The following is a 22580-nucleotide window of genomic DNA, read 5'->3' as shown; positions in this document are numbered from 1 at the left end:
ATTTTATTCAATTTCCTTATTGAACAAAACAAAAAAAGCACTGTGCGTAACAGGGCCACTCTCTCAGCCACCCTCCCTCCCCCCGGTCAGCTACCACCACAAATAGAATCTAATTCTGTGAGAAACACTGTATCATCATCATCATCATCATCATTATATGATAACATCACCATATCATCAGATCCCGGGTCTGTCCTGTTGAATCCACCTCATTGCAGTGTGCTGCTGCTCTCAGATCTGAGTAGAGAGCGAGCCGTCCTCCGGAAATGCTTCCCGCAGCTGCTAAGAGTATCATTTCCCACCTTGAGGCCAAGCAAAAGACAAATGGCAGCCAAGTCACGTGACCCCCGGCCACTGAGATGCCATTGGCTCGTGTTGCAGGCCTCTCCAAACACTCTGCTGCTGCTCGCCGGGCACCAAACTTCTGACCCACATCGTGGTAATTGACTGGTAATTGGGTCCAGGCGGTAACTGGATATTATGGTTTAGCGTGGGATAGAAGTGTCGTATGGCGATGACATTAAGACATCCTCATATTCGGAAACACCATTTTAATCGTCCAAATGATGATGACGAGATATGACCTCAAATTGGCCAAAATATAACGCCTGAAACATTTTAAATGACAACTTATACTCTACCATAAAGTAAAAATACCAAAAAACGTCTGTTCTCTGGATGTAATGATGTCTCACGACATGAAATTTCACGATACAAAAACATTCTCATATGGATTGAGGAGATGAAACATCGATTACCATATCATCTACATGTACTAATTTTTCGTTTACATACTTAAAACACCAGCGGGCAGAATCACCAATCCAACTTAGCTTGATTGACATTGACGCTATAGATACAGAAACTGAAACCAATATGTTGACGCTGACGTTCACACAGAACAGTTTAGAACAATGCAAAATCGATGCAGTAAGTTTTAAACAGATGAATAGCTGTCAAACTAACCAAAGGCCAAACAACTGGCGAATGCATATGCAGCTCTGGTTCCTGCAAAGAGTCAACGAGCAAAAGATGGAACAGTGACAATAAATCCTTCTGCACAGCCCTTCATGAGCACCAAATGTTACGCTTTGACAACATGGGCACAGGAGTTTGAACTGTGTGAACACTGCGGATTGTTTGTCAGCAACCAAAGATTTCTCCCATGAGGGCAAACAAACCTTGAAGCAACCCGAGAGGTTTCACTCTGTATAACAATAAACTCTGCATCATGAGGCGGTTAAAATGGGTCCACAACATTGTCTGGAACATGCCAAATTCAGCCACCTTGGTGGGCTTCAGTAAGCAATTGGGGCTAGAAGGTTACTAGGTTTAGGTAACTCAGTCTTCTCAGATTGGGCTCCCAGAGACTAAATCTCATCAAATGTGGTTTGTAGCCTAATGCAGATTCAATTGAGTGTCCTTGATGTGAAAAGGGTTGAAAATCACATCATTGATATTGTTATATGAGACTAGATATCTGGGATGTCTGGGATTTGGGTTAACCTAAATGGTAATATAGTTAAATTGTTGTCTTTAAGCCTGCATTACAGTCAAGTAATGCGGTTTTATGAACTTCATACTTTGTTTTAGTTAATCAATGTTCAAAACATCCACATTACTAATGATTGGTTCTCACATATTTCTTCTCTGTAAATATCTCATGAAAGCACCAATAGTCATCGATAGTTAGTCATCGCGTCAGAATTATCGTCATTGTGGTATTCTTAAAAAAAAAATCTTGATATTTGATTTTGTCAATATTGCCAAGTCCAAGTGTGCACTCAGCTACCCCCACCACCCAAAGTCCAGTCCTGTAAAGTAAAGAGGATTTTCCAGGGATCAGTGACCAGGAACAAGAAAACTATCGCAAACAGGCCAAACAAAGGGAGAAAGTAACCCCCTCTCCGTCTCTCTCTGCTTCACTGCAAGACTGTGGCCTGCTTCCACCTTAACAAGCACTTACCCAGAATGCACTGCTTTCCATACTAGTTCTGTGGGTACTTATGGAAACTTCTTCCCCGTCATAAAAAGGGGAAATGCTTTGTGCACTGTGGAAGGTTCCACGGGCTGCAGTGTTGTGCAATCGGCGCTCAGGAAAATAAAAACACAAGACTCCCGCTCCGAGCTTCATGGGAAACAAGGCGGCTTCCTCCTGCTCGCTGGGTCGTGTTGGAGATGCAGCAGGGACACAAATCATCAACAAATGTGGAGGCTAATTCACCAAACCACTACTACTGCAGGAATTTGAGAGAGAAAGAGAGCGAGACAGGGTGGGAGGACAGGAGAAGAAGGCGGAGAGATGGTCCAACGCAGTCAGTTGCCCTTGGCAAAGCTACACTGAACCACAACAAACAAAAGAGTTTGTCCTGTGGACCGACCGTCCACCCCGCCCAACCATGTGTTTTAGGAGGTGGAGGCGGGGGGGGCTGATAGGACCACAGATCAAAGAACACCCCCTCTTGGTATAGGAGTACACAGAGCTACAGGATCTACCACGAAGGACTGGAAGGTCCCCGAAAACAGCCCAGAACAGCGTCTGCCGTGCAGATCGAAGCTGGAACTGTGGTGGGATCCAGAGACTGAGCGCTGTGTTCGCGCCGCGGAGATAAGGCTGCGGTCCGCCAGCACCCCCACACCCCTCCACCTCCACCCCACAGGAAAAACAAGCAGCTGGCAGGTTTTATGCGGTCGGCTCACTCAGACCAGAGAAATGCATCGATTTTGCAGAAGCGCAGGATACAACGATTGCCTCAAAGTAAAGTCCGAGGCAGAGTTCAGCCGGAGGACGTCTCTGCAGCTTTAGCAGCGAGTCATAGTGAACGTGGGGGTGACGGGAAAAGGTAAAGAAAAAAAGTGACTGAACAGGCAGAATAAACTGGGGTTTGGCAATAATATTCTCTATAAGCCTCAATTCTACATGAGGATAGGGCCCATAGGGCAGGGCTGTTCAACTGCATTCTGGTCATGGCAAGATTTTCAACCTGTTACGTCCTTAGAGGCCTGACAAATTCAACAAGCAATTTTCATTGTTGAGGAGGGTGTAGCTACACCAGCAAAACAAAGAAAAAGAACGCATACTGCTTCTGCAGGGTCACATGGTTGTTGTTTGCTGGTATTTTTTGCACTACAGGTATTTCTGGAATGAACACAACTACAGTGTATTGCTTACCTTCAAATGGATTCACAGGGCCAGCATGCATTAATAAGTGGGCCACATTTGACCCCTGGGCAATCAGTCGAACAGGCCTGCTATAGGCACTATTTGGCAGAAGTGGAAGTTCCAGGTTCAGAAAGTCCCCCCCAGTATTTCTAGTCAACAATGTGGATCTTCTAATTAGCAACACAAATCCAGGGGTCCAACTAATGAGGGAAATCAGCTGGTTCAGTGCAGTACTGGAGCTAAAACACATTTTTTTAACTACAGAAGCTAAAGTTACTTGTCAATATAAGTTCTGCTTATCTGACTTGTAATTCATAAGTATGCAAAGTAAAGCTGGCATAAAAAGAACAACATTACCTCAGCTTAAAGGACCTGCACTGCCGTCACTACATGTAAAATTTTATTTATAACATAAGCCACATATTTACTCAAATCTAGACCACTTTGTGACATTATCTGAAGTGTTCACATTTTCTACATATTGATTAAAATTGTTATCTGCATTTGCCTAAAAAATTAAGATTATTCTCCTGCCAGCCAAAACTCAGGCAGGTGTTAAGTGAAAACTTAAGCTTGAAATGCAGAATTTCAAAGTTACTATTTTTGCAGGCGTATACAAATTTGGACCAACCGCTTCCTTCCGGTTTTGTTGTGATCGGTTGCGTTCGAAAGTGTCAAGTCAAGTCTGAATTACCGCGGAGGGAAGCGACTTCAAGTCCCACCCAGTGTTTTTCCACACAAGTTCAACATGAATAGCAGTGAACGCCGGATAATGAGGCGTGTAGTAATGAGGCTAATCTACTACAGCCCAGAGTGTATACACCTCTTCACAGGAGGTTTATTAAGGACAGGGGAACTCTCCAATAATAGAGCAAGTCAAACTACACCGGTGTTGTCCTTTAACTTAAACGCAGATAATCTCTCGCAGATAAGGCAGCATTTACAGAGAGTCTAGAGCGGGCTCAATTGTTGACAGAGAGCGCTCTGGTTCTCCGCAGTAAGACCTGGGCATGCGCAGATCTTTGCATTAAAATTGTACTTTTGTTGTTGCATTGCGGCTTCGCTGCTTCTCAGCTTTATCTGACATGAGATCTGGCTGACGAAACAAAGGCAGCGTTTCAAGCCTTTTCATGTCGTTTTCCTTTGAAGATCAAAGTTTCCGAAATAACTGCAGCTAAATATATGAGTTTCAGAAGCGCCGGCCCTCGTGTTGAGTGATGTTCACAGGAAGTTAACCACCGCCGGTGGCACGTTTCCTCTTTCTGGTTTGACTGAGGAGGGTCAAGCTGGATATACTGAATGAAGGCCGCAAACAGTCCAGGCCTTCAATGGGACATTGTCTGGAGACCGCTGGCAGAGCTTGCCAGTAACATTCTTCCCAGCTATAAAATTCACCAACGATACAAATCAGAGCCATGATTTGGCAGTGATTCCCAAATGAGAATCACTGCCTATTCTTAGTATTCTTTAAAATTTCAATTTATGTAGTCTGTTTTTCTTATATCATAAGTCAAAAGGATTGAATATTGATTGAAATTTCATATTTCTCTTGTCCAGGTTGCTGCCACAATGTTGGGAAAAGCCTCAGTATTGGCACTTCATTTGACGGAAAAAAAACCCAGCATGCAAGCATTTTTTGCATTCAAACGAGCCTCCATTTTAGCTTCAGGGCAGTAGCTCCCTACAGTTTCACACTATGCTAGCTATGCCAATAAGCCATTTTTAAGGTAGCAGGAGAGCAGAGGCAACGCTGTGGTTTGACAAGCGCCTCATGAAAATAAATCACGGTCCCGGTGTCTCTTTCAGATAAAATATCCCTTCAACTGCTGTTACGATTGTCTGAGGGTTTAATTTTAGCAGCCTGAAGTGTGAGCTGCAGGCAAGCTGCACAGGGGATGTAGGTTTCACTTTTTACACCCCCAATCATATTCATTTTCAATCATTTAATACTAACTCAATGAAAATCTCACAAAAATGCAGCAGGCATCACTCACTTTGGTTTGATTTAGAAGAAAACAAAACAACATTTAGCACATTACATTCTTGGAGGAGGTGGAACAAAGTATAATTATTTCATAAGCTGGCAAATGTGTGCACGTAAGGCTACATACACCTCGGACACAAAAGACACGCTGGGTGGGTTGGCTCTGCCAGAAGTCATTTAAGTTGACGGAGGAGTTTCGCAACGCCATGAAAATGCAACGCCCCCTTGTGGACAGTGCATTGGTATACAATGGAGCGATGGATGCATTGAGAAATTTCAAACTATGCTTTGATGACGGATCTAGACTCAACCTGTACAAGAAGCATTAATGCTACGGCCACTTTCACCTGAAGTGTAAACGCAGCCTGAGAGTTGTGCAGCAAATGCTAACGCTGCCCAAAACTGTTGAAAGCAGCAGCTTCTGGTCACATGCACCGAGGCATGAGAGCACGCAGATTTTCTTTGCAACCAAACACCGCTGTAAGCTAATTTCACTAATAAGTTACTGGAGCTTTGGCTGAAATCGGTTGGTGCTGTCGGTGTGCCAATCAGTGCAGGCATCTAGTGCTTCATTCAGATGAAAGCTGCTTAGTTTTAGCCTTTAATGGCAGTCTGTTGGGGGACGACCAGAGAAAATATTTCTCTCGAAATGCATGTCATCTATAACAGTTACAGAACTCCACAAACAACATAGCCGCTTTTCAACCGCATGGTACCGGCTCGACTCGACTTTTTGGTGTTCCATCGGGCAAAAGTTGTGGATAGTACCCGGTACCTTTATTGGTATCACCTAGGTCGAGGTACCAAGCGTGCTGAGGCAATACTAAAAGCTGACGTGAAAACAATGCAGACTATTGATTGGTCAGAGAATAGTCTCTAGACTCATCACTGCGCGACACAGGACATGTAGGATTTCCTAAACTTTTGCAGTCTTTTGTCTTGGTGCCTTCAGCCTCTTCTTAATAAACCTGGATCTTCTGAAATGAAATTTGTCGCCTTGCTGTGACAAACAGCCACACACCGAGAATCAAGAACACCATCCCTTCAAAATCCTCCACTGTTCCTGGGTGTGTCGTGTTGAAGAGCACATCACAGCGGTTTCATGCGGCGTCCTGAGGTGATCTGCACTGGAAAAACAAGTAGCCGGTACCAAAAGTGAGTAGAGTCGAGTCGTACCGTACCGTACCGTACCATAAGTTAGTACTGTCAATAGGATGTAAATGCAAACCAAAGTAAAACATTATAAAACGTATAAACAAGCCCGACAGCCTAAAGATTAGTGCAAAAAAGTAAAGAAAAATAAATAAAATAATCTGCTTGAATTAAAAATATTGATGTCATAAGTACACAGGGTCTTCAAACTCAGTCTGTGTCAGCAAGTAACCAAGAGTGAAATGGTTTCGCTGCAAGCCTAAATAAAATACAAAGAGATTTCTGAACAGATGCTGTGATATATAAACTGTTAATGAGTTAAAGCTGAAATATTTTGCTGCTGCATGTGGCAGGCTACAAAAGTGCCTTTATCAGTCATGGTTAACGTCAGCCGTCTACTCTGCACGTCTGTCCACCAGAAGGGTCTGCTTCAGCCTCAGCGTGATTTTGTGGGGCTGAGAAATGAAATACAGTATTTCATTTGTAGTGGTTTATCACAATACATCCGAAAAAGCTCTACTTCGTTGGTTACCCAGCCTGCAGCGGACAGGCTTGTTGAGGGTTCTTTAATCGGAGCGGTGCGTGATGACAGGAAGTGGTGTCACGTGCACTTCCTGTCATGGAGGCTACGGGTTCCACGGCCCCCGCCCCCGCACAGCAGAGGAAACCACGATAGCAGCCGAACGGACGTCCTGGAAGACCTGTCGATCAGGACCCGTCCAGAACACGGATGAGGATTCAGGCTTAGCCAGCAGGCAGAGAACGCAAATATCAAGGGCTGAGTTCGAAAATGTATTATGCACCATCTCGGAAGAGGAGACGCTTTCTTATAAAAGTGCACCCCTTTAAAAAGGGAGTCTAGGTAATAGAGAAAAGCATTTCAAGGGACTGCATCTGTGGGGAAGAACTATTATTCTCGGTTTAAGTATTCCGGCATCAATTCTTTTAAGTAATTCGTTTTTATGACGCATATGTGACGGCAAAGTCAGAGCCCCAGTTGCAAAATGGAGAAATAATTAGGTGGAGGAACGCAGAATGTGAAATAGAATGAACATGGACTTTAAAGTATAAAAGAAAAATAACACATTGAATTAATTAAAGACAAAGTGAAATATACAATTAAATACGCAAATCAAAGACCGTCACATGAATTGCCATTAAAGTCTAAAGGAGAAAAAAACAACAAAAAAAAAAAAACACCCATAGAGTTAATTAATAAAAAAATAGAGCATAAAGTTAAGAATTTGCAAATTTATAGGGCCTAACCTGCAGCAAAGTGGTGTCAATGTGAATAAACTGCTTCCTAATCCAAATGGTCCTCAGGGTCAACTGCCCTATAAATCGACCTGGCGACCCTGGATCCCACCAACAAAGCCCGAGCGTCTTAAAAAGCTTCTCCGCCGTCTCTCCACACACGGCTGCTTAACACACCAGTGTCTCTGGTTCCAATTAGCTTAAACGTTGCATCCAGCGTTGAAGCCTGCGGAGGAGTTCTACTATACTCCTTTAATTGACGGTTGCCCTACTATCCTATTTCATGGCAGTTTCCTGCAAGGGAAACTTGAAAAACACTTCATTAGCATGACAAGCTGCTCTTTAATTATTCCTCCGTATTTGGTGCGGGTTTACTAGCAGTGGTACACGGAACGCTATTTAGAGACGATTGATTTCACTGAACAATTCACCAGTTGGTGAGCTTTAACGATCCTTTAGGCTAAAGCACCTTGATTCAACCGGTAAAAGTTAACGTTGGCTGACAGTTTGAATTGTAATCGTTTCCCCACACCCAGATGCTTGTCGTGTTGGAGGGGAAAGCTTTTTAAATTTGTCCCTAAAAAAGCGAGCTGGCACTGTCGGCTTCCATCACTGTAACTAGGTCAAAGCTCCAAGCTAGCTATGCCCCTTGATTTGAACAATGAACGCTAACAAACCCCAACAAGATGGTTTGGGGATTCGTAAAAAATATATATCGACTAACCTAAATGAGGCAGAAGTGGGCTTGTGTCCAGATGGTGGAGGGGTTGAATCCCCAGATTATAATGTGGAGAGCGATGCACCATCACAAAGTCTTCACTCCCATAGCACATCTGAATCTGAAACTTTGAGCATCAGCCCGAAACAGTACGTGACAGTACGTACAACATGACAGACTGCTTCGTGGCTCTTTGGGATCACTTTCTCCATTAGGGACACCTGCCATGCTTCAACAAAAAAACAGAAACCCAAAAGAAAAGAAAGACTCTCCATCCATGACGCTGCAAGGGGTGCGAGGGAGCTTAACATCAACTAAGAACACACCAATAGGGAAGCTGGAACGTCTGCTCGTTATGGCTCAGGCAATATCCACCAGCGATCAATAACTACTTTAAGAAAAACCCTGTAAGTATTAGTTATGATTCATATGATACGCACGCCACAACAGTGTTTTTATCTTAGATGTAAGTTATTTTATTTTACGTCTGCTTATGGAACCAAAAAAGTGCGTATGGAACAAAACTGTGCGTAACAGGGACACTTTCTCCACGACTCTCTCCCCCGATCGCCCCCTCTCCATGCGTTATGCATAGAAAATAATCGTAAGGAGTCTATGAGTCGTGCCCCGTTCCTCTGTGCCCCGTCCCCACACTGTTTTTACTTGTTTTATTATCAGGAAAGGAACACGGCTCTCCGCCATCGGGGAGCACGGAGAGCCGTGTTCGAGTCCATGTCCGGACAATTCACAACATAAAAATATTTATCGTTCCTCTTATTTATAATTCCCCATTGAGATGTTATCCCTGTCCATTTTGTAAACTTCTACGGTTTTATCCTGTTATTGTAATGTACACTGACTGACAAGAAATAAAAATAAAAACGACCGCTGGACTTGAAGAATCTCAGTCGACTGATGGGTTTCCCACTGATGATTCGACTCGTCGACGCTCAAGGGGCAGCCTCCGATTCCATTTTAGGAGTTGATCAAATTCTAGTTAGTCCTGAGTGTAAAATCTTTTTGCTCCACGAGAACCAACTCTGAGTCAATAATGATTAATACTGTTGGCTGACTGTGTATGACAAATGAATCATTTATACAAAAATTTAAGCAGCTCATGCAATTTAAGTGCATTGCTAAATTCATGATTGATTGGTGACTTTTTCCACTGACCTGCAGATACCCTGGATGTATGTTCACCATTAGAGCTACAAAAGGCTTAAAAAAAAAAAAAAAGAATTATATATATTTATGGAGAAAGTAAGGGGCGGGTTTTTAGCGATAAGGTCTGTGAGTTTAACGGAGCTGGGTCCGGGGTCAGGCCAGGCTTGGCTTGCGGGGGCTGGGTCTGTTTAGAAGCAGGTTGTGGTTTGAGACAAAAAACTCTGCAGAGATGAAATCCAGACTGAGGGTCAAGGGCAGATGGGCGGGCGGCGGGAAGTGTACGCCAAGTGTCAGCACTGGATGTGGTTCGGTCTGAGAAGGTAGGCTATAATAACACCTTAGCGTGCACAGCATAGCGTGCACTTAAAGAAAAGCCACAGAGGGCCAACAAAGTGAAACACAATCTCCTGAACAGACCATTACAATAAGCCAGTGACTCAGGGTGCCGGGACCCGCTCAGGCAATTTTCACCTTGTTCCATAGCACTGTTTAGTGCATGTTTCATCATAAAGTCCATACTTCAGGACGTTGGAGGGTTTGTTTAGCGTCACTAATCTAAAAATTGCAGGCTACTAAATTGCAGACAAATCCGCAAACAGTTGCGTTAATTGTGCTCAATTATCCTGCATTCTACCAACAACCTGAGCCCATTAGGCTCGGTCCCAGCAAAACGCAGAACAACACCTCGTACCGCAGCCTGGTTAATCGAGCCTGAAAGGCATCGTTCAGGCCCAAATCCTGAAATTCAGAATTAACATTTAAAAGTTGTAATCTGTATGAATCAATTGTGTGGCATTCATTCAACATTCATTTTGTTAAAAAATCCCGCATTTTATACTTTATTTTAGCTGGCGCTTTATAAGAAACAGCCAGAAACAACCTCCTGTCGGTTCCAGGCTTAGAACCACGGGTGACAGAGCCTTTGCTATCAGGACCACCCCAGGGCCCTGGAAGGACCTGTCAAAGGATATAAGGCTGGCCGAGTCAGTGCCTGCTTTTAAAATCGACTTTATCGGAAAGCATATCCTCATTTTAGTTGAATTGTTTTTGTTTTTATTTAAATGTATTCATATATGTTAAATTCACTGTGAAACTGGCCTCCATGTACTACAAAGCAGATCTGGTTGAATATGTTGTAGCTGCAGATATACAGGCACTGGCTTTTATATCAATCACCATCATGATGACACCGTGGTCACAAGTCATCGTTTCAATCTTTGGCTGTAATAAAGTTAAGAACTGCATATTAGAGCAGTTTCATAAAGCACTTGCAATAAAATTGGAGAAGTAGACTGTTGAACAAGGACATCTTGTTAAGAGTGTAATTCACTGTCCCGGTACAAAATAACATGAACAATTTCATCCACGATGAGATATTCTCACCGTAAATGGACCAACTGCTGCAGAGACCAGCGCAGCCTGCAGCGAACATGCTTGGGCTGGACTGGAGTGGCCTTGCCGACTCTGCAGTGTCATGCGTCGTGCAATTCAACCCCCGAACCGGAGTGCACGGCGTGTGGAATGGAGGACTCCACTCGAGGCTGAGGAGTCTCGGGGGGGGGGGGGGCTGAACAGGACTACCTCTTCCTGAAATGCCAGCAGTGGGGGAAGGGTTAATAACCTGCCAGCCCTCATCCTGTAGGCTCCAACACGCTTCTGAGAAGGTCCCCTTCTCCGCCTTATGGCAGCGGAGATGGGGTTTCTGGGAAACCGCTGCTCGGGTGGCAGAATATAACAATTTCACAAAAAGATTGTGAACTGCTCAAGTACTTCCAATCAGGTGATTACGTAATAATTGTGACAGCTCTAACCGAAGCTCGCCTGAGACTCACATACATCTAAAAAGTCAACTAGACATTGTTTGCGTCTCTGCGTCCCACAAACACTGAGTGGCAGAGCTGGCAGGGAGATCCAGCAGCGTCCGACTTGGACCGACACCCCACACGTGACTAAAAGTGAAAACCAAACGGCAGACACACTAAAGAAATCGTAATATTTTTTTCCAAGTTTTCTTTGCTTCCTGGATTGTGGTTCGATAAGTGCAGCACTGTCCTCCTAGTGTCCACGGTTACACCACCAGTGTAAAAAAAAATGTCATCCGCATCACTTCCTCCCAGTGTACCATCCAGTAGACAAAGGCTGAATCAGCATATCCAAAGAGTCTTACTGTGTTGTCACTTATTTGGGTCACTGTGGCCTTTCCATTAAAAGAAAGTAATTGCATGGAGCCTTGACTGCAGAGAATATCAATAATGCTATAAATTGTTGACCATTTGGAAAGGTGGCTCAGTGGAATGATGCCTGGGGGAACAGACCAGTACATCACAGATCAGGTTCAGCAGATCAGGTTAAAGGACCAATTTAGCGCCAAAATGCAGCAGAGAGCATTGACACCGAACCTGCCAGCGATGCTACGGGGCTCACCGCTACAAACGTACGCAGTCACAACGCCCAGAGTTCAAATAGTTTGAACTTTGACCCAGTTGATTCAGATATTTTGAAGCGCTGTGAATCAAAATGCACCATTTCATTTGCGTCCAGTCTTAAAGTTTGTGGTCAAAAATTAAAACATTAAGATTTGTGAAATTCATTGGATTTGATGTGAAATATAATCACGGGCAAAGTGCCCATGTTCAATGAAGTTTTCCAAGCATAGATGGGATGTATCACAACAAGGACAACTATTCAGATAACTTATTTTTGGGTTCCAACAGTCACCCAATGCCCTGCCTCATATGAAAGACTGCCGCCTTGTACAGAAAACTCTGTTGTGACATTTGGACAAGAAAAGCCAACATGATTTTCTGGGTTAAAGTGGCTCTGAGCTGTTGATCCAAAACAACAAGCACTTGTACTGCATCCAACACACACTCATATAATTATATCCCTCCCCGGGTGAAGAAACACCACCAGCCTCGGCTCCGATTGGAGATGGGTTGTTGTGCAAACTGCAAATGATAAATCTGAGAACAGGTTTTTCAGGAAAGAGATTTGAGCGCCCGGGAGCAAAGCTTGTTGCCGAAAGCACAAAAACACCAGTTTGAGCTTCAGTGGTTTACTCCATTAAAACCAAACACTCAGAACAATTTGTTCTAATCTTGAGACTGTTTAACCCCTAGTTACAAGCATCGAGACGAGGTATACATTATGGGATTTGGGGTAATTCCACCAACAAGAAGGACAAACTTGTCCAGTTTGGGAATATCCCATTTGAATTCTCTTAGCATTGTGGTGAACTCGCATGTGAGCCTACGAGTCAAACTAGTCGCAATTGAATGAATAGAAGTGTGCCTTTCTGTATAAGGGATTGAATAGTCCGAATGAGCATAAATGTATATTCTGTGCACTCGTGGTCTCTCCAGAGTGGCGAAACAACAGGCCTCCCAGCGCCATGTTTGCCCAGCTACAGACACACATGGTTTCAGTTAGGGGTCTGCACCTATAAACAGTTGGTTGTGGCAGCTTATTGGTCGGGAAGTGTAATGTTGACTGCGAGTCAAGACAGGCACAAGCTGCTAATGAATGATATACACACACACACACACTACACTACACCCTGAGCTACAACAACACCGTTCCGACTGGAGCTGTTCTCAGGGCCCAGAGAGGGGATTCTCAACGCTTACAACCTCCAGAAACAGAACTGTCATAAACAACCGTCCCAGGAACAGGAAGACGAAGATGGCCCACAACTAAGAGTGTCAGCAACGCATCAAACATCCTGGATTTTCACCATGTGTGTTCGAAGTCAACGAAAGCTCAAATATTATTTTTGTTTATATAAATCAATGTTGCAGCTCCTACTTAGGAGCCTGAGTTGTTTAAAATACTGAAAGATTTGCTGGTTACCACATCACTTACCTGATAAATCAACAGATAGAACTGACAGAACATGTAGCTATAACACGTTTAGCATTAAGCTAGTGGCTAGCAGTGATACTGTAGCCCATCTGCAATAGCACAAGAGGGTTAACCAAGACTTAACGCAAGCAGAGGGGGATTTAATTGTCCAAAAAAATCTTGTGATTGAGCTGAATTAAAATATTAAACATTATATTATAAGAACACACACAGAAGAAAGCTGTTGCACAACATAGATTTGTGGTTATCAGTACAAAGACATACACAACAGATAGTGAGAGGCTGAACATAATATGACATCCTTATACCCTGGGACATGTTTTAAGTCATGAATTTCACGTCCCTCAAAATTGTATTCCTGTGTGTGTATTCCTCTAAAGGCTCCACATTCACGGTTGGGTCTTCCCTCCGACCCCCAATCTCGCCAACCCCAAACGCAGAGTTTGGTACCAAATGCCCGCTGGGTAGCACCAACACCCGACGAGGGTCCGGGGCTGCAGCCGTGTGAGCAGAACACGCCCTGCGCGTCCCTAATCCCAACGGTCACAAAACAAGCCTTGAGAACTGAAGCAGACGGGTGAGAGATGCTGCACTTGTCGTCAGCAAAGGAATATTTTAATTCAGACGCAGATACATCTCAACGTGCGTCTCATGCAGGGTGTATAGCGGTATTCGAGGGATCATTAAATACTTTTAAGACAAACTGTAATGACATTTAAGACTAATGTTTGGACACATCATCTCTGGCTTAACCAATAAAGCATTGCAGGTGATTCATGTAATATATTTGGTGCAGAGAGGACAATCCTTGGTAGAAACAGGGCAGGTGATGAACTACACGATTCTATGAACGCTATGAGAACAGTAACAACATTTATTCCAGTTCCTAATCTCCTACCTTGCTATTTCAAAAGGTCAGATAGCAAGGTAAGAGATTAGGAACTGGAATAAATGTTATTACTTTCTTTCCCCCTGGGGAAGTACAAGGATTTTCTTTGATTTCTCACCACAGATAAGTATAAAGTGAGTTGGGTTCATGTAGAACGGGCAGGTGTAAGGTTCAGCGGTGCGTTCGGGGGTTTAGGTCATCATAACACTGATGCAGAGAAACCTGACTCATTTTGACTAAAACAAAAGGATATATGTATAAATACAGTCAGACTAAGCCTTTATGTTGGAGGTTAAGACCTGATCAAATTTAAATGTTAAAAGAATGACTTTTAAGGACACATATTAGTGACCAACGAATTGGACATTTAAGGAGCTGCAGACTACTTGGTTCTGTACACTCTGGTGGGTCTCTTTACACAGCACCAACCCCCCAGTCATGGCAGTGGCCTGTTTACACTCCTACAGAGAGAAAGTTCTCGACACGGTGCGTTTAATGTCACTTTAAGTGCGTGTGTAATTGATTTCCAGCAAGTGGCAGAGCAGCAACTGGTCCCAGATGGTTACTCATCTTAAAGCTCATTTCAGTGATTCAGTCCCACCGTCCAGGGCCCAGCAGCAGCCCGGCTGCTTGGGGGGGGGGAACCACCTCCCAGCATGAAACTCACAACTTAACAAGTATTAATGTTCACATGCATGCATACGTAGGGGATGAACAGTGTGGGATCCATCACCTAGTGAAAGCTCATTGGACTTCCATCCAACTTGGAGGAAACTCTCAATGGAAAAAAATGCAGCTACAGTGAAGTTCAGGGCAAAACCAAGACGAACGAGACAAATTCAAAATTATTAAAAATCACATCAAATCACCTTAAAACCAGCTAGGATCACACCGTGGTGGGTGATCTGGGCGGAAAAGTGGAAATTATACACATCAAACATAAGCCACCAGTTGTAGCTCAATATTTTTATAATATTTTGATTTGCATGTATATGCAAAGTTGCCCAATTGCTGTTGAATGTGAATTGTTGATACAGAAGTGTGTTGTTAATTGTCCATATATAGGTTCATTGTATACTGCATACTGTCTATAGGTTTATTGTATACTGTTTATAGGTTTATTGTATACTGTTTATAGGTTTATTGTATACTGTTTATAGGTTTATTGTATACTGTTTATAGGTTCATTGTATACTGCAAACTGTCTATAGGTTTATTGTATACTGTTTATAGGTTTATTGTATACTGTTTATAGGTTTATTGTATACTGTTTATAGGTTCATTGTATACTGCATACTGTCTATAGGTTTATTGTATACTGTTTATAGGTTTATTGTATACTGTTTATAGGTTTATTGTATACTGCATACTGTCTGTAGGTTTATTGTATACTGCCTAAAGGTTTATTGTATACTGCATACTGTCTATAGGTTTATTGTATACTGTTTATAGGTTTATTGTATACTGTTTATAGGTTTATTGTATACTGCATGCTGTCTATAGGTTTATTGTATACTGTTTATAGGTTTATTGTATACTGTTTATAGGTTTATTGTATACTGTTTATAGGTTTATTGTATACTGTTTATAGGTTTATTGTATACTGTTTATAGGTTTATTGTATACTGTTTATAGGTTTATTGTATACTGCATACTGTCTAAAGGTTTATTGTATACTGCATACTGTCTAAAGGTTTATTGTATACTCATACTGTCTATAGGTTTATTGTATACTCATACTGTCTATAGGTTTATTGTATACTGTTTATAGGTTTATTGTATACTGCATATTGTCTATAGGTGTATTGTATACTGTTTAAAGGTTTATTGTATAATATTTATAGGTTTATTGTATACTGCATATTGTCTATAGGTGTATTGTATACTGTTTAAAGGTTTATTGTATAATATTTATAGGTTTATTGTATACTGCATATTGTCTATAGGTTTATTGTATACTGTTTATAGGTTTATTGTATAATATTTATAGGTTTATTGTATACTGCATATTGTCTATAGGTGTATTGTATACTGTTTAAAGGTTTATTGTATAATATTTATAGGTTTATTGTATACTGCATATTGTCTATAGGTGTATTGTATACTGTTTACAGGTTAATTGTATACTGTATACTGTCTATAGGTTTATTGTATACTGTTTATAGGTTTATTGTACACTGCATACTGTCTATAGGTTTATTGTATACTGCATATTGTCTATAGGTGTATTGTATACTGTTTACAGGTTAATTGTATACTGTATACTGTCTATAGGTTTATTGTATACTGTTTATAGGTATATTGTATAGTGCATACTATCTATACGTGTATTGTATAGTCCATACTGTCTGTATGTCTATTGTATACTGCATACTGTCTATAGGTTTATTGTATACTGAATACTGTTCATAGGTTTATTGTACACTGTTTATAGTATACTGTTTATAGGTTTATTGTATAGTGCATACTGTCTATAGCTTTATTGTATACTGTTTATTGTATACTATTTATAGGTTTATTGTAAAGTGCATACCGTCTATAGGTTTATTGTACAATGTTTATTGGTTTATTGTATACTGCATACTGTTTATAGGTTTAATGTATACTGTTTATAGCTTTATTGTATACTGCATACTGTTTATAGGTTTAATGTATACTGTTTATAGCTTTATTGTATACTGCATACTGTTTATAGGTTTCTTGTATACCGTAGGTTTCTTGTATACTGCATACTGTTTATAGGTTTATAAGTTTATTGTACACTGCCTATTGTTTATAGTTTTATTGTATACTGTATACTATTTAAAGGTTTATTGAATACTGAATACTGTTTATAGGTTTATTGTTAACTGCCTACTGTTTATAGGTTTATTGTATAGGGCATACTGTCTATAGGTTTATTTTTTACTGCATACTGTTTATAGGGTTATTGTATGATGTATACTATTTATTGGTTTATTGTGTACTGCAAACTGTTTATAGGTTTGTCGTATACTGCATACTTTAATAGCTATACTGTGTACCGCACACTGTTTATAGGTTTATTGTATACCGTTTACAGGTTTATTGTATACAGTTTATTGGTTTATTGTATACTGCATACTGTTTATAGGTTAATTGTATATTGCATACTGTTTATAGGTTTATTGTATATTGTTTATAGGTTTATTGTATACTGCATACTGTATATAGGTTTATTATATACTGTTTATAGATATATTGTATACTGCATACTGTTTATAGGTTTATTGTTTACTGCATACTGTCTATAGGTTTACTGTATACTGCATACTGTCTATAGGTTTATTGTATACTGCATACTGTTTATTGTATACTGTTTATAGGTTTATTGTTTACTGCATACTGTCTATAGGTTTACTGTATACTACATACTGTCTATAGGTTTATTGTATACTGTTTATAGGTTTATTGTTTACTGCATACTGTCTATAGGTTTACTGTATACTACATACTGTCTATAGGTTTATTGTATACTGCATACTGTTTATTGTATACTGTTTATAGGTTTATTGTTTACTGCATACTGTCTATAGGTTTATTGTAAACTGCATACTGTTTATTGATTTATTGTATACTGCATACTGTTTACAGGTTTATTGTATATTGCAACTCTTTATAGGTTTATTGTATACTGCATACTGTCTATAGGTTTATTGTATACTGTTTATAGGGTTATTGTATACTGCAACTCTTTATAGGTTTATTGTATACTGCATACTGTCTATAGGTTCATTGTATACTGTTTATAGGTTTATTGTATACTGCATACTGTCTATAGGTTCATTGTATACTGTTTCCAGGTTTATTGTATACTGTTTATAGGTTTATTGCATACTGTTTCTATGTTTATTGTATACTGTTTATAGGTTTATTGCATACTGTTTATAGGTTTATTGTATACTGCATTGTGTTTATAGGTTTATTGTATACTGCATACTGTTTATAGATTTACTGTATACTGCACTCTTTATAGGTTTATTGTACATTCTTTATAGGTTTATTGTATAGAGTTTATAGGTTGATTGTATACTGCATATTGTCTATAGGTTTATTGTAAACTGTCTATAGGTTTACTGTATATGGCATACTGTCTATAGGTTTATTGCATACTGCTTATTGTATATGGCATACTGTCTATAGGTGGATTGCATACTGCTTATAGGTTTATTGTATACTGCATACTGTTTATAGGTTTACTGTATACTGCACTCTTTATAGGTTTATTGTACATTATTTATAGGTTTATTGTATACAGTTTATAGGTTGATTGTATACTGCATATTGTCTATAGGTTTATTGTAAACTGTCTATAGGTTGATTGTATACTGCATATTGTCTATAGGTTTATTGTAAACTGTCTATAGGTTGATTGTATACTGCATATTGTCTATACGTTTATTGCATACTGTCTATAGCTATATTGTATACTGCATAATGTCTATAGGTTTATTGTATACAGTCTATAGGTTTATTGTATACAGTCTATAGGTTTATTGTATACTGCCGGGTTTGAATACAGTAGATGTTCATCCATCTCTCTATCAGTTGGAGCTGCGGACCGACCTTTTTCCACCACTTCAAATCCGACAATAAAGTGTTTTTTCCACTGAGTTTTCTTTCAAACATGGACCTATCACGGAGTCGCTCGGAAACACCGCTCCCCGCTTCCCACATAAAGTTACTAAAAGTCGAATTAAGGATAGGAATCCTACCGTGTCCGCCGCCGCTCCCCGGGCCACCTTCCACACCCTGCTCCGCCGCGGAGCTCCGCAGCGCCGCGGTGCGAGCTGGGAGAGAGACCGAGCAGGGCGCACCACACCCCGGGGATCCGCAGCGCCGAGGCCCGGGCCTGCTCCCTGCTCCTGGAGGTAAGTTTCACTCTCGCCCCGCCGGCGGCCCCGCGCTTTGGGAGACCCGGGTCCGGCGATAAAGCTGAGGCCGCGGTTCTTCTCGACGCTCCCTCGGCTGCCGGTACTTTTCCAGAACTTTCTCTCGACTTTTCTCCGCTTTTCTCACTTCCAGGAGACTCGGATCAAAATACTGTCACACAACATGGCGGCTGCAGCGGCGAGCAGATCTCGCGAGAACAGGAAACGTTTTTTCCTCCAAACGAGAGGAAAGTTTGTGAGAGCAAAACAGTTTTGAAAAGTGTCAGAAAAGAGTTGAGTTCAAGTTGCTTCTGACTGAAGGAGCCGTAGACGTGCACACGTGCACGAACTATAACTAAAGACATTCATCCGTCGTTTGTGAATAACATTGCACTTATATGTAATATAACTGTTAAAGCTGTATTTATATGATCATTTGTATTTCAGCAGCAGGTATTTTTCTCGTCCCATATCTGTACACACACACATACACGTACAGACATCCCATAATTAAAACCCTGTTATCGTGGCAGAGGAAGGTGAATAGAAAGCAGACGCAGACGGACGGTTCGAACCCCGACGCACTGCTCTGGGACCGGGCGGAGCCGACCGGGTAGGAGTCCCGGCGGCGCCTTGCTGACCGGCCCCCGGGGGCCAAAACACCCTTATGTCATGTTGGTGTTTTTCAAATCAAACTCAGTGAAGTGATGCTGCGCCGAGGGAATAGAACCAGGATGCAAAGAAAAAACTGCAACCATTTTCCGGTCGACTTCAAGGAATCTGGATCTGGTGGATGTAGATTGCTGCTCGCTGACCCGGCGCTCCGTTCCGACCCGGCGCTCCGATCCGACCCGGCGCTCCGATCCGACCCGGCGTTTTGTTCCGACCCGATGCTCCGTTCCCACCCGGCGCTCCGATCCGACCCGGCGTTTTGTTCCGACCAGATGCTCCGTTCCGACCCGGCGTTTTGTTCCGACCCGGCGTTTTGTTCCGACCCGGCGCTCCGTTCCGACCCGGCGTTTTGCTCCGACCCGGCGTTTTGTTCCGACCCGATGCTCCGTTCCGACCCGGCGCTCCGTTCCGACACGGCGCTCCGTTCCGACCCGGCGTTCTGTTCCGACACGGCGTTCCGTTCCGACCCGGCGCTCCGTTCCGACCCGGCGTTTTGTTCCGACCCGGCGTTTTGTTCCGACCCGGCGTTTTGTTCCGATCCGGCGTTTTGCTCCGACCCGGCGTTTTGTTCCGACCCGGCGTTCTGTTCCGACCCGGCGTTTTGTTCCGACCCGGCGTTTTGCTCCGACCCGGCGTTTTGCTCCGACCCGGCGGTCCGTTCCGACCCGGCGTTTTGTTCCGACCCGCCGTTTTGTTCCGACCCGGCGTTTTGTTCCGACCCCGCGTTTTGTTCCGACCCGGCGTTTTGCTCCGACCCGGCGTTCTGTTCCGACCCGGCGTTCCGTTCCGACCCGGCGGTCCGTTCCGACCCGGCGTTTTGTTCCGACCCGGCGTTTTGCTCCGACCCGGCGCTCCGTTCCGACCCGGTGCTTTGTTCCGACCCAGCGGTCCGTTCCGACCCGGCGTTTTGCTCCGACCCGGCGTTTTGCTCCGACCCGGCGTTTTGCTCCGACCCGGCGTTTTGTTCCGACCCGGCGTTTTGTTCCGACCCGGCGCTCCGTTCCGACCCGGCGCTCCGTTCCGACCCGGCGTTTTGTTCCGACCCGGCGTTTTGTTCCGACCCGGCGTTTTGTTCCGACCCGGCGTTTTGTTCCGACCCGGCGTTTTGCTCCGACCCGGCGTTTTGCTCCGACCCGGCGTTCTGTTCCGACCCGGCGTTCCGTTCCGACCCGGCGGTCCGTTCCGACCCGGCGTTTTGTTCCGACCCGGCGTTTTGCTCCGACCCGGCGTTTTGTTCCGACCCGGCGTTTTGTTCCGACCCGGCGTTTTGCTCCGACCCGGCGTTTTGCTCCGACCCGGCGTTCTGTTCCGACCCGGCGGTCCGTTCCGACCCGGCGTTTTGCTCCGACCCGGCGTTTTGCTCCGACCCGGCGTTTTGTTCCGACCCGGCGTTTTGCTCCGACCCGGCGTTTTGCTCCGACCCGGCGTTTTGCTCCGACCCGGCGTTTTGCTCCGACCCGGCGTTCTGTTCCGACCCGGCGGTCCGTTCCGACCCGGCGTTTTGTTCCGACCCGGCGTTTTGTTCCGACCCGGCGTTTTGCTCCGACCCGGCGTTTTGCTCCGACCCGGCGTTCTGTTCCGACCCGGCGGTCCGTTCCGACCCGGCGTTTTGTTCCGACCCGGCGTTTTGTTCCGACCCGGCGCTCCGTTCCGACCCGGCGCTCCGTTCCGACCCGGCGGTCCGTTCCGACCCGGCGTTTTGTTCCGACCCGGCGTTTTGCTCCGACCCGGCGTTTTGTTCCGACCCGGCGTTTTGTTCCGACCCGGCGTTTTGCTCCGACCCGGCGTTTTGCTCCGACCCGGCGTTCTGTTCCGACCCGGCGGTCCGTTCCGACCCGGCGTTTTGTTCCGACCCGGCGTTTTGCTCCGACCCGGCGTTTTGCTCCGACCCGGCGTTTTGTTCCGACCCGGCGTTTTGCTCCGACCCGGCGTTTTGCTCCGACCCGGCGTTTTGCTCCGACCCGGCGTTTTGCTCCGACCCGGCGTTTTGCTCCGACCCGGCGTTCTGTTCCGACCCGGCGGTCCGTTCCGACCCGGCGTTTTGTTCCGACCCGGCGTTTTGTTCCGACCCGGCGTTTTGCTCCGACCCGGCGTTCTGTTCCGACCCGGCGGTCCGTTCCGACCCGGCGTTTTGTTCCGACCCGGCGTTTTGTTCCGACCCGGCGCTCCGTTCCGACCCGGCGCTCCGTTCCGACCCGGCGTTTTGTTCCGACCCGGCGTTTTGCTCCGACCCGGCGTTTTGTTCCGACCCGGCGTTTTGCTCCGACCCGGCGTTTTGCTCCGACCCGGCGTTTTGTTCCGACCCGGCGTTTTGCTCCGACCCGGCGTTTTGCTCCGACCCGGCGTTCTGTTCCGACCCGGCGGTCCGTTCCGACCCGGCGTTTTGTTCCGACCCGGCGTTTTGTTCCGACCCGGCGTTTTGCTCCGACCCGGCGTTTTGTTCCGACCCGGCGTTTTGCTCCGACCCGGCGTTCTGTTCCGACCCGGCGTTTTGTTCCGACCCGGCGTTTTGTTCCGACCCGGCGTTTTGTTCCGACCCGGCGCTCCGTTCCGACCCGGCGCTCCGTTCCGACCCGGCATTTTGTTCCGACCCGGCGTTTTGTTCCGACCCGGCGTTTTGCTCCGACCCGGCGTTTTGCTCCGACCCGGCGTTTTGTTCCGACCCGGCGTTTTGTTCCGACCCGGCGCTCCGTTCCGACCCGGCGCTCCGTTCCGACCCGGCGCTCCGTTCCGACCCGGCGTTTTGTTCCGACCCGGCGTTTTGTTCCGACCCGGCGTTTTGTTCCGACCCGGCGTTTTGTTCCGACCCGGCGTTTTGCTCCGACCCGGCGTTT

At 44.4% G+C, this 22580-nt stretch overlaps 1 protein-coding gene across 3 annotated transcripts in view; it reads right to left on the bottom strand.

Annotated features, from left to right (window-relative positions):
- Window positions 1-19246, bottom strand: part of tab2 (TGF-beta activated kinase 1 (MAP3K7) binding protein 2) — a 66456-nt gene extending 47210 nt beyond the window's left edge. For all 3 annotated transcript variants that reach the window (XM_079996822.1, XM_079996823.1, XM_079996824.1), the window contains exon 1: window positions 18919-19246. The gene's annotated coding sequence lies outside the window, so the exon portion shown is untranslated. The remainder of the gene's footprint in view (window positions 1-18918) is intronic.
- Between the last annotated feature and the right edge of the window lie 3334 nt (window positions 19247-22580).

The sequence above is a fragment of the Zeus faber genome (genome assembly GCF_960531495.2).
Source record: "Zeus faber genome assembly, chromosome: 2".
NCBI lineage: Eukaryota > Metazoa > Chordata > Actinopteri > Zeiformes > Zeidae > Zeus > Zeus faber.
Note: the sequence above shows the minus strand (reverse complement) of the source record. Positions and strands in the feature narration are given on the sequence as shown.